This window comes from Lotus japonicus, chromosome 4 (assembly GCF_012489685.1).
Source record: "Lotus japonicus ecotype B-129 chromosome 4, LjGifu_v1.2".
NCBI classification, from domain to species: Eukaryota; Viridiplantae; Streptophyta; class Magnoliopsida; order Fabales; family Fabaceae; genus Lotus; species Lotus japonicus.
In genome coordinates this window covers 26,787,173-26,799,836 of record NC_080044.1, presented here as the reverse complement: position 1 = coordinate 26,799,836, position 12,664 = coordinate 26,787,173, and the positions used below count along the sequence as shown (strand labels likewise).

The 12,664-nt window shown below is 39.4% G+C and overlaps 1 non-coding gene across 1 annotated transcript; it reads left to right on the top strand.

The window, feature by feature from the left end:
• The first annotated feature begins 581 nt into the window (after positions 1-581).
• LOC130716314 (small nucleolar RNA R71) lies at positions 582-688 on the top strand. The gene has a single exon (XR_009011933.1). It is a non-coding gene; the product is annotated as a small nucleolar RNA R71 (small nucleolar RNA).
• Positions 689-12,664: the final 11,976 nt, after the last annotated feature.

Here is a 12,664-nt window from a genome sequence, read left to right as displayed (position 1 = left end):
CTAAGCTCTTCTTGGAACCACTACCTTCACCTTCTCCTCGCTCTTGAGGTTGTCTTGAGCTTTGGCCTTGGAATCCTTGGCTAGGAAATTGTCTTTGAAAGCCATTTCCTTGCCCACTACTACCTTGCCTCCAAGAAAAATTAGGGTGATTCCTCCATCCTGGATTGTAAGTATTTGAAAATGGGTCATTCCGAGCTTGACCCATAGCCTTCACTTCCTCCTCCGGTCTAGTCTCTGTGCATTCTTCGCTGTCATGTGGCCCTCCACAAGTCACACACTCCACCTTGGCAACTCGACCACCAATCTTGGTAGTCTTCATTTGATTTTGAATCTCATTCATTTGCTTGGAGAGTTTCTTGTTGGAGGCCATAAGTTGATCATAAGCTTCAACCTCAAGGACTCCTCTTCGGGCTTGGCGATCATTACTAGAGTTCATGGCTCTTATAGCCATTTTTTCAATCAACTCATACCCCACTTGTGGAAGTAAGGCATCGAACTCTCCACTTGAAGCCGCATCCAAACCAAACCTCGAAGAATATTGGAGACCATCATAGAACTTTGCCACTTGTTCAGCTTGAGTAAGGTTATGTTGAGGACACCTCCTCAAGAGCTTCTTGAACCTCTCCCAAGCTTCATAGAGATTCTCATCGGTGGATTGAGCAAAAGTCATGATGTCATTCTTGAGCTTTCTCAAGAGGGCTCTTGGAACAAACCTTGTGGTGAACTTCTCAGCCAAGTCTTCCCAAGATGTAATGCTACCTTGGGGCTGTGAATTCAACCACTCCTCAGCAGTATCCCTCAATGAAAAGGGGAATAAACTCAAGCGGATGGTGTCCGCTGAAACATTCTGAACTCTGTAGGTGTTGCAATTGCGGATAAACCGCTCCATGTGTGCATGAGGATCTTCAAGAGCACCTCCACCATACTGATTTTGGCTCACCAAATTAATGAATGCCGGCCTCAGCTCAAAATTTCCCGTGCCATCGGGGGAAACTATGCTGCCCGGATAATCGTAGCTCATGGCAGCCGAGGTGAGGTCTCTGAGAGAACGATTGGCATTCTCCAATTCTTGCTCTTGAAGTCTTTGAGCAATAGCCTCATTCACTCTTTCTTCACTGTGGGCTTGCATCTCCTCCTCCGTCATATGGGCAGCCATGGCGGCTAACTCAGCAGCTCTTTGTTGAGCTCGTCGACGATGGAGGGTGCGTTCTGGCTCCGGATCAAACAACAGTGGATCTGAACCAAATCTACTGTGCATAAACTGAAATCACAAAAACAGAGAAAAGGTTAGTAACACCTATTCAATGCAATGCTTAGTAAAACAAACAAGCAAACTCTTTAACTTAAATCGAAAACCACAAACAATCCCCGGCAACGGCGCCAAAAACTTGTTGGTCAATTCGCAAGTGTACGAATACCTCCGGGTTTTAAAATATCGAACCACAGGGATTGTGAGTGAGAATTGTTGATTTAAGCCTAAATTTGCAAGTTCTTAAAGCAGTAAATTTCAAAGATTGGTGTTGGTTGTTTGTGACAAAAGATTTGCAAAAGAGCAATGTTGGTAAAGTTTGAAATAACAATTGATGGAAAATTGCCTTGGGTTGTTGATCATCTAATCCATTTTAGTCCACCTATCCTATGCATGTGAAACCTTGATTTAACTCTTGTTGTTATAGCCTATGTACTTACTAGTTGATTCCTCACAAAAGTAATTCTCTCAAATTGAAAGTTAAGCCCAATTCCTTGTGTACTTAAACATTCATAAGAGGTATGATAGCATGTATATTCAGGCCAACAAAACCTTACCCTCACTCTATGCCTAGAAGCAATTATAGAAGGATCTATTCCAATTCATGTCCCTAAATCATAACAAATTTCCATTTGATTATAATCTAGCCTATAGCAAAGGTGCACCAAAGCTAAACATGCAATAAGGAATTGAAATACAAGATTGAATCAAGAACTCATGCATTGAGATAGGATTTAACAAACTAAAATTTCATAGAATCTCTTAACCCAAAGCAAAAAGTAAACTAGCCACTCATGGCTAGTGAATTCATAAAGAAAATGCAAAGAAAACCTGAGAAAAAATACAAGTTGGAAGCCTCCCTTGGCCCCAAAGTTCTCCTCAGCTCTCAAACTTGATCAAAAATGAGTGAAATGTCCAAATGTATCAAAGAAATTGGCCTAAGCCTTATTTATAGGCAAAATAAACGAGGCTGGGCGCTCCGGCGCCAATTCAGAGCGCCTGAGCGCCAATTGCATGTTGAAAAACATGCCTCTGGACCTAATTGGCGCCTAGGCGCCCATTCCCAGCGCCTAGGCGCTTAAGCTCGCCTGAAAAGGACTTTTTGGCTTCTGAAACTCCTCTTTTCAATCCTCTTTAAGTTCTCCATCAATTCCATGCTTCTTGGCCTTCTTTCTCCTTCAGTTTCTGCTCTCCAAACCTAACCAACAAGTCAAGGAAGATTCTAGAAGCTCCAAGAGTTCATTAGCACAAGAGGTCCTTCATAAAATAAAGGAAAATCATGCAAGTCCTAAACTTAACTTAAAATGCAAGAAAACTCCCTATAAAACTACAAAATTACCAAAACAAAACAAAGACTCAAGAAAAGATAAAAATGCATGAGAATGCATGAAACACTACATGAGACTCAACAAAAAGACTCAAAACAAACAAAGAAATGACCCTAAAAACACTACTAAAATAGGGTCATCACATGTTATATTCATAATAGAGTCACCATCAGGGCAGGGACATCCTCTACTCAGTATGAGCTTTGGAAAGGAAGATAGCCTTCTGTAAAATACTTTCACATATTTGGAAGTAAATGCTATATTCTTGCAGATCGTGATCCCAGGAGGAAGCTTGGTCCAAGAAGTGATGAAGGGATTTTCATGGGGTATTCTATGAACAGCAAAGCTTATAGACTTTTTAATTCTCGCACAAGGACCATGATGGAATCTGTGAATGTGACTGTGGATGATGAACCAAGCAAGAAGGAAGAAGCAAATTTGAATGAAGATGATGATGGTACAGATGTTCCAGCCGATGCTCCAACAACTATCCTCGACAATGATTCAGAAACAAGTGCTGATGAAAAAGAAGACAAAGATATCTCATCAAATAAAGCTCCATCAATTAGGGTTCAGAAGAATCACCCGCAAGAAAACATCATTGGTAATCTTCAAGAAGGGGTGACTACCAGATCCAGAAGTCTTATTGCTCATGGTTGTTTCATCTCTAAGATAGAACCCAAGAATGTCAATGAAGTTCTCACTGATGAATACTGGATAAATGCCATGCAAGAGGAGCTAGAGCAGTTCCGGAGAAATGAAGTGTGGGAATTAGTGCCTAGACCAGAAGAAGTAAACATCATTGGCACTGAGTGGATCTTCAAGAACAAATCAGATGAAACTAGAACAGTCACAAGGAATAAAGCAAGGCTAGTTGCTCAAGGATATACTCAGATAGAAGGGGTTGATTTTGATGAGACCTTTGCTCCAGTAGCTAGACTGGAATCTATAAGACTCTTGTTAGGTGTTGCTTTTCTTTTGAAGTTCAGACTCTATCAGATGGATGTGAAGAGTGCTTTTCTGAATGCCTATTTGAGTGAAGAAGTTTATGTTGAGCAACCTAAATGATTTATAGATCCACATCATCCAGATCATGTGTACAAACTGAGGAAAGCCTTGTATGGTTTGAAGCAAGCACCTAGGGCTTGGTATGAAAGGTTAACTGAGTTTCTTGTAAGAAATGGTTACTGTAAGGGAGGAATTGATAAAACTTTGTTTGTGAAGAATGACAAAGGAAAGCTCTTGATAGCACAGATTTATGTGGATGACATTGTTTTTGGAGGAATGTCGAACTCGATGGTGGAGCATTTCGTCCGACAAATGAAATCTGAATTTGAGATGAGCTTAGTTGGTGAATTGAATTATTTCCTAGGGCTACAAGTCAAAAAAATGGAGGATTCTATGTTCATATCATAGAGTAAGTATGCTAAAGGATTAGTCAAGAAGTTTGGTCTTGAAAAGGCTGGTCACAAGAGAACTCCGGCTGCTACACACATCAAACTGTCCAAGGATGAGCAAGGAGAAGATGTTGATCAAAGTCTCTATAGAAGCATGATTGGAAGCTTGTTGTATCTTACTGCTAGCAGACCAGACATCACCTTTGCAGTTGGTGTATGTGCAAGATACCAAGCAGCTCCTAAGGCAAGTCATCTGCTACAGGTCAAGAGAACTATCAAGTACATCAATGGCACAAGTGACAATGGTATTCTCTATACTCATGATACAAATTCTTCTTTAGTTGGATTCTGTGATGCAGATTGGGTAGGTAGTGCAGATGATAGAAAGAGCACATATGGTGGATGTTTCTTCTTAGGGAATAATTTGATTTCATGGTTTAGCAAGAAGCAGAACTGTGTCTCATTGTCTACAGCTGAAGCAAAGTATATTGCAGCAGGAAGTAGTTGTACTCAACTCATGTGGATGAAGCAAATGCTGAAAGAGTATGATGTTGAACAGGATGTCATGACATTCTACTGCGACAATCTTAGTGCAATCAATATTTGCAAGAATCTCATATAGCATAGCAGGACCAAGCATATTGATATTAGACATCATTTTATTAGAGACTTGGTGGAGGATAAAATTGTCAATCTGGAGCATGTTACAACTGACAAGCAGTTAGCTGATATTTTCACAAAACCCCTTGATGCAATTACCTTTGAAAAACTAAGAGGAAATCTAGGGATTTGTGTTTTTTATGCATAGCAATTAGCATGCCCTATTGTGTCAACGACTAGTTTATTTTTGGTCATCATTAACTGTCGTTGTGACATCAGCAGAGAGAAGGTTGCTTTATGGTTCACTTGCCCTATAACTACCTCCAACGGGCAAATTGTGTTCTCTCAACCGCTTGTTCATCTATTTTCTTCAAGACTCATTATCTCTCATTTTCAATTCTTCTTCATCGTTCTGTGCTCTGTTTGTGTTTGCTCTCATTTCATCATGTCTCAAAGTTTAGGAAAGAATGACTCCGTCAAGGCAAAGATTGAAAGAATTGCTAAAGGAGTTAAATGCATGGGTTTGAAGAGTGGTTCTTCCCAACCATCTTCTGTGTAAAAGAAATCTCTTGAGAAGACGAAGACAAGATACCTAGCAAGAAAGACCTACATGTCCAAGGTTCAGAACAAAGAACCCACCAATGTCCCTCTCTGTGAGGATGTTACTGATGAAGAGGAAATCAATGTTGAAGACTCTCTTGTGAAATCGCTTCCTGATGTTGTGCCCGATGTTGAGACATATGTGTCTCAGGAAATTTCTGATCAAGAAAATTATGGAAAGGAGTCCACTTCTCTTGAAGATTCAAGCAAGGCTACCATCTTCTGAGGATACCAATTCTGCAGAGCCAACCCAGGCTCCAGCCCCTGTTCAGGACATCTCTGATGATGATTTTGATGATGTGCCCCTGGTAAAGTCCATTCCTGATAGCATTGCTGCCAGGATGAAAAGAAAAAGAAGGGTCTCTACACCTGAAGTCACTCCTACTCCACCAAAGAGATCCAAGTCATCTCCTGTAACCTACAAATCTAGACAAGCAAGTGTGAAGGATAAGGGAAAGCAAAAGGCTGTCAAGACTCCAAGTGAGAAGAAGAAAAGGAAGATTCCAGTTGATGTTGAAGACTCTGAGTCAGATGCTGAAGGCGATGTCCATGACATTCGACCCTCTGAGTAAAAGAAGTTTTTTGGTAAGCGTATTCCTCAAAATGTTCCTGCTGTTCCTATTGATAGAGTGTCTTTTCACTTGGAAGAGAATGTACAGAAGTGGAAGTTTGTTTGTAAGAGAAGAATGGCCAAGGAAAGGGAAGTTGGCCCTGATGTTCTTGAATGCAGAGATGTTATTGCACTTATTGAGAAAACAGGTCTGATGAAGACTATCCAGAATGTTGGAAGGTGCTATGAGAAGCTTGTGAGAGAGTTCTTGGTGAATCTCTCTGTGGATGTTGGACTGCCTGAGAGTGATGAATTCAGGAAGGTTTTTGTGAGGGCTGAATGTGTTGTGTTCTCACCTGCTGTGATAAATCAAGCACTTGGAAGAAGTGCTATTGAATTTGCTGATGAGGAAGTTTCCATGGATGATGTTGCCAAGGAACTTACTGCTGTACATGTGAAGAAGTGACCCATCAAGAGATTGTTGTCCACTGGAAATCTCAGTGTGAAGTATGCAATCCTTAACAGGATTGGTGTTGTGAATTGGGTTCCTACTAAGCATACCTCTGGTGTTTCTGCAACCCTTGCCAAGTTGATCTATAGGATTGGCAAGTCTATTGCATTTGATTTTGGTGCTTTTGTTTTTGAGCAGACATTGAAGCATGCTGATACTTGTGCTGTGAAGCTGCCTGTTTCTTTTCCCTCACTTCTTACTGAGATCATTATCAAGCAACATCCTCAGATTCTTAGGGCTGATGAAGTGGCTATGTCTCGTGGAGTTCCAATCACTTTGGATCAACGTTTGTTTATGGAGCCACATGTCCTTGATATTGCCATGCCAACCAGCAGGACATCTGCCCCTCCTGTGTCTGAATCTGGCACTCAGGCCATCATTGATGAATTACAGGAAGTCTCCAAGGCTTTGTAGAAGACAATTAGGGTGAGCACTGCCAGGAAGCTCAAGGTTGATGCTTTGCTTCTCAAGCTGCAGGAAGAAGAACGCCAAGGAGGTGAGTAAAGTGCTGCTGCTACTGCTGCTCAGGCTGGGAGCAATGAAGAGGAGGAAGGGTCTGATGAGAGTGCAGAGAAAAGTGCAGAAGAGTCTGGAGAGGAATCTAGTTCCGAAGACTAGATTGCTATGTACTTCTGCTATTGTCGTTTGTTTTTGGATGTATTTGTGCACCCTTTGCAAATTTGTGCTAAAAAATGGGAGTACTTTGTAGTTTGAAGATTTGAAGATTCTATCTGCTATGGCTTGTAATAATTTGTGTTGCTACTAAGAAGACCTATGTTGCTACTGAGAAGACTATGTGTTTTGCTAGTGTTAGCTTTGGTCTGTTTTATTTGAAGACAAGTTCAAGACAATGGCTATGTTTTGTTTCATGTCGCATCTTCGGGTTTTATGTGGATAGCTTATGTGCAAGTAGCTTCTGATAGTATTTCTGATATGTTGATGTTCAAGCTGATCTATTGTGGAGTCATCATATGCTAAGGCCTGATTGTACTTTTGTTTGTGTGTTTTTGCTGCTAAGTGTAATGTTCCAGCTATGCTAGTTGTTGGTATGGATGCAGCATTTGAGGGGGAGCTATGCTTAAGGGGGAGAATTGATTCTCTATTTTTATCCTCTCTGGTTTATGTGTTGTTTTAGACAAAATTTGACAAAGGGGGAGATTGTTGGTACATGTTGCCTTGCATTTTGTCAAAACAACTGATTGTCGAAGCAGATGTCGTGGCATCTGATTCCGTGAAGCTAGGGCATCAGTCCTTAGCTTGAGTTTCTGTTGTGGGCCCTCTGAAGATTATCTGAAGATATGTTTTCGAGTTACTTAAGGTGCAAGTAGCTATTCCATAAGGGTTTTAATTATGGGTTGTTATTTGTTGAAACAATCTTTGTTAAAAGATTGGATTCTATCTTTACTTGTGCAATAAGTAAACAAAATCTATCAAGATTGCGTTTTGAATTGTTGTTGCTGCAATCTGTTACTTCAGCCCATGCTAACCCTAGAGCCCATGCTACCGCTGCTGAAGTCTATAAAAGGATGAAGACCTAAAACATGAAGACCACCGAAGCTAAGAGAGAGAGATCAAGTGTTTTAGGATTTGTGATTGTGCTTTGTCCTTTATTAGTTGTGAATCCTCTTTGCTCACTGATTCTATAAAGCAAAGAAGGGTTCTGTGTGTTTGATTGCGTTCAAACTCTGATTGTTCATTATATTCACCAATCATTGTGGCAGTGATTGAGAGAAAGTGAGAGGGGCTCTCATACTTAGGTTGAGATTCTAAGTAGAAATACACTGGGTAGATTAGGAAGTGAACTATGAACTGATGTGTTCATGAGTGTCTGTAATTCCTGAATCTTGAGATAGTGGATTTCCTTTCTTTGGGTGCAAACCCTCCAGACGTAGGTGAAAGTTTTTCACTGAACTGGGTTAACAATTCTTGTGTTTTGTTGTTTCTGGTTTAAGTTCTGTTTTACTGTTAAGCGATTGTCGAACCTATTGTCCTAGCATCGTGCAGAACATTCGTACTACAGGGAACCTGAATTACATTCTTCACCTGTTTTGTGCTAATTGATTTGTTAATTTTTTTCTTATAAATTCCTGGTTAGTGTTCAATAAATTAGTCAAAAGTAGATTTACGGCATTACTATTGTGGTTGGATATTTAGCAAAAGGACGTAACATATCTAGTAAAAGGAACCCTCTTGTGTGCATTGTCTCAGCGTTGCAGATTGTGCTGATTGCTGGTTGTTTGAGTTCTTAGGCATGTTTGTGTCATGGGCTCCCTGGCTGGGTACATAGCTTGTTGGTTCTACTGTATTCCACTGTCATGATTGTTTTCTTTCTTTGGCCTTGGAATGCATTGTTGTTGGTGTGGCATTCGAGAGTACATTTGGATGCCTCCCTGCCTTTGCAGTATTGGTCTTGTTCTTGTAACAGCCTTATTTTGCTTTAATTTTTTTTTTTTTGCTTTAATTGATAGTGTTCTTTTATTCAGTATATTTCATAGAAAGAATTGACATATTATATGTTTTAATGTAGATAGATGGTGAGAGTATAAGCTAATTCGAGTGAGATTTCAGCAAGGATAATTATTTTCTTAATTATTTAAGTAGTTTAAAGATGATCTTTTATTTTGAAGTAAGGGTAATATAGGAATAAAAAGTTATAACTCATTCTGTTCCGTCCATCATCCAAATAATGGAGTGGTAACTTTGTTCCGCTCCATCATGAAATACCCAAATAATGGATGAGATTTTTTTCCCATTCCGCTCTGCTCCAATCCATTCCATTATATTCCGCTCCATTATGTTTCATCAATCCAAACATAGCCTAAAGATTTTGAATTTCGCGTAAATAGTGCTTTAAGAGCAGAAATACAACTATTTCATATCACACGCATACAATACAGCAACTTAGCATCAATCTTGACATCACATATTCTCACGTTACACGCATAGCATAAGGCAAAGCAACACGACATGAACTTTGACATCAAATTTAGCATGCTCTTCAAATAAGAATCATATATTCATGGCATCCAACACTTTTAAGAAATAAAAACAGTAACTTTATCATATCCTCATGCATACTCATCAAGGTTTAACAACATCAAAAGACTTCACATACACGAATATTATCACAGAAGCATGCATCAAAAACAACCCTAGACCTCTACCCGGACTGAAGTTTCCCTCACCTTAGCCAAAAGTCGAAAAGAAAAGAAGATGAGTGATGATAGTGAGTCACGAATCCTCTCCCTTTCTTTGTGCCTCACGCGAGTTCTTCTTCTCCCTTGGCTCTTTCATGCAAAACCCTTCTCTCTAGCCTTGCTCTCACGTGAATCCTTATTTTTGGTGTGTATTGTGAATGTAAGAAAGATATGTGTGGCTTTTCTGAAAATTCACAGACATAGATAAAATACCACACGCATAATCACCCACAGTAACTCAACAATTACTAAAAATTCACTCAGTACTATTTATTTAAAATAAATAATATTTATAATAAAATCAGGCTCTTACACCTGCAACGCCTGGTTCTGCTAGCGGAGCTCTTCCATCCCAGCGATCTAGGCTTGTATCGCATGTTCTGCTGTTGTACCTTGGCCATCAATGCGTTTATGGCCTCGTCCGTTTGTAGAGTCGGGCCATTAGAGCCATGGACGTGAGATCTAGTATCCCCCATGCTCGTTCTAGGTCGGTAGTAAGACTAATATTCCTTGAGGACTCGGGAAGAGTTTTACCGAGGCCTCACAGTGGGCGCCAATGTTCACGAATGAACTTTCAGTAAGTAAGACAAATGATAAAGACTAGTATATTGCTCAGGTATCAAAAGGATGGATCTTCATGGAAGCCCCCCTTTTATAGTGGGTTAACATCCTAACCCTAGCTCCTATGTCTATTACACAGTCGGCTGACCAAAGGGGGCAGACTGCGCTCCTATGTCCATTGTTATGTTGACTCTTATGTGATTTGCGAAAGGATCTCCTACTACTGTATTGACTCTTGCGTGATTGCGGAAGGATCTCCTACTATATTGTATTAACTCTTGCGTGATTGTGGATGGATGATCCTCTTGAAGTAGCGTTGCTGACCTGATAAAGGTGCCACGTTCGCCTGACCCAAGTCGCGAGACGGTCTAGAGATCATAATTGATTATGATAGATAGTGTCAAAAACAAAAACATGTGAAAATCAATTCTCCACTATATATTGTGCTTTGAAATCAATTATAAGGTTCGTCATCAAACTCCTAAACACACCTAGTATGTTGACAGTTAGGTGAATAATTAGTCTAACAGTTACTTGATTTGAAAAAAAAAATTTATTTAAATAAAAAAATAAAAAATATATAATTTTTTTATTTTCCCAGACATTTGAAGAAAAATGAGATAACAATTAACAAATAAATGAAATGATGAAATATCTCTGAAGTATAGCTCAAGTGATAAAAGTTTGGGGAGATATGAGTTGGGAAATGGAAGATCCATAATGCAATTTATCTATCCAATGTATAAAAAAAAATAATGATGAAATAGAAACTGCGATGAAACAACACATTCATAATTATCATTTCGACGATGTGGCAAGCTATAAACATTAATATATTTTCAGCAGCACTGGCTATATATATCATCGTAGGATCTTTCATGCGGCTGACTTTGCTGATGGCGAGAGCCTGTATAGGGGATTCACCGGGGAGAATCCAGATCTGAAAATCTATGAACGTTTCATTCACCTTTTACTAGTCCCATCAAAGCTACAACTAGCTTCACCAAATTATTTGCATATGTTTTTCGCTTTATTCATTCCAAGATGAGAAATAATACCATACATTCTCTTGCTCTTGGGGCATGCATAATCGGGTGTATATATAGTAGTTAAACAGATGACAACTTCCCAGTTAGTAACAGCAAGTTAGCAACAAATTAGTAGCAGCAAGTTAAACAGAAGTTATTATCTTCAATGATAACTTTTCTACTTTCTATTGAGTAGCAAGTTAATTCTATGTTTTTTTTTTTTTGAAATGTAATTCTATGTTCAGTTGTAACAAAATTAGTCGTAATGATATACATATAAAATAGTTTGATATCAATAATAACATAACATTTACCATTCTTCAATGGCTTAAATATGCTTGGGGTTCTGAGATTGTAAGAGGAATTCAATCTTCATCTCAACATTTTCATCTCAACATATAAAAGTAATTTCCTATCAATAATAACATAACATTTACCACTATTTTGTATTTGGTTTTTTTAATTGATTTTTCAACCTGTCGCAGGGACTAAATTGATAGTGTCGGGGACCAAATTTAAACCCACGTGACATATAATGTGACACATGAGCATTTTTTGTCCCAGGGACTAACGGAAAATGTGGAAAAGGACAACTATGACAGACGGTTACAACTTCAGGGGTTATTTGAGCCATTTTTTGAGTTCATGGACGTAAAAGACCGACGCCTACAGTTTAATGGACCATTTAGACGATCAATTCGAGAGGATATAAAAAAAGCTAAAGTGGAGTTGTGTTTGGAAGGTATATGTCGTTGGGACAGTGAAGGGTTGCCTGGGGTTGCGTGGATTTGGTGGAATTTTAAAAATTCCCAAAAATTCCCAGATAGATCCTCTTCTCCAAAAACATTGGCTCTGGATTTACTTTTGAAGCTGGATTTGTGGTAATTCAGGAGGTTCTCTCATTATGCCAACAACATCTTAGTCATAATCTAATCATTGAAAGCGGCTCATCCTTAGTAGAAGGATCAGGCCATGGAGAGGCGGATGCTCTTGCAAAATGGGGGTATAATAATTCAAGGCCTTTGTATGATCTGAACAACTCTGTTGGCGCTTACTGATATATGGAAGGTTTTTATTCCCCAGTCAGCTTGCTTAAAAACCTCATTATTAGAGCATTTTACAGAGATAAGAAAACCGCCTCACTTGACTCTATATCTAGCCAAAGGTAAAGACTTGCATTAAGTTACTCTGAGAAAGATCCGGCAGGGTGAGTTACCAATATCCAGAGTAGCTTGTCCATAAAAGCCCAGTTTACCTGGCAAATAGGAGGATTGATGCCTATTCTATTACCAGACATAATTGGGAGAAGCTCATCCGTTTCATCTACCACATTTGAATTTACAATTAAATGTGTCTTTGTTCCAACCGTCGCGCAAGGTCCGACTTATACCCCACCTTGTTTAATTTCAGGTTCGTAACACACATACAGGGAATTATTTTTGATAAAGACCATGGAACGCGTCATTGGATATCATTTACAGGGTGTAGGACTGTTCATGGTTCGGTTCTTTGCTTGAACCGAACCGAACTGAACCTGAACCAAAATTTTGGTTCGAGAGAACTGAACCGAACCGATATAGTATGGTTCGAACCGAATCGAACCGGTTTCAAATTTCGGTTAACCAGTTCGGTAAAACATGCAT